This window comes from Cryptotermes secundus, unplaced genomic scaffold (genome assembly GCF_002891405.2).
Source record: "Cryptotermes secundus unplaced genomic scaffold, Csec_1.0 scaffold816, whole genome shotgun sequence".
Taxonomy (NCBI): Eukaryota; Metazoa; Arthropoda; class Insecta; order Blattodea; family Kalotermitidae; genus Cryptotermes; species Cryptotermes secundus.
In genome coordinates, this window is record NW_019724601.1 from 4,127,249 (window position 1) to 4,127,543 (window position 295).

The 295-nt window shown below is 48.1% G+C and overlaps 1 protein-coding gene across 2 annotated transcripts in view; it reads right to left on the reverse strand.

The window, feature by feature from the left end:
• The window catches only part of LOC111862447 (zinc finger protein-like 1), a 16,989-nt gene that overhangs the window by 11,181 nt on the left and 5,513 nt on the right, over positions 1-295 (reverse strand). The gene's annotated exons all lie outside the window — the stretch shown is intronic.

Consider the following 295-nt stretch of genomic DNA (forward strand, 5'->3'; position numbering starts at 1 on the left):
TACTGTTCATTTTTGGAACACAACCTGCGACCAGCTTTGAGAAAGAAGCGGCGACACTTTCTGCAGAACCCACCCATCATTTTGCAGGACAATGCTCAGCTGCATGCAGCGCAAGCTGTGGCTGATTTGTTTGATCAATGGGTTTGGGACGTGTTGTACCATCCACCATACTCCCCGGACTTAGGCCCTTGTGACTTTGACCTGATTCCTAAGATGAAGGAACCGTTTCGTGGAATTCGCTTCAGAACTATTCCAGAGATTCTTCAGGCAGCAGACAGCTCCATTCGAACTTTCA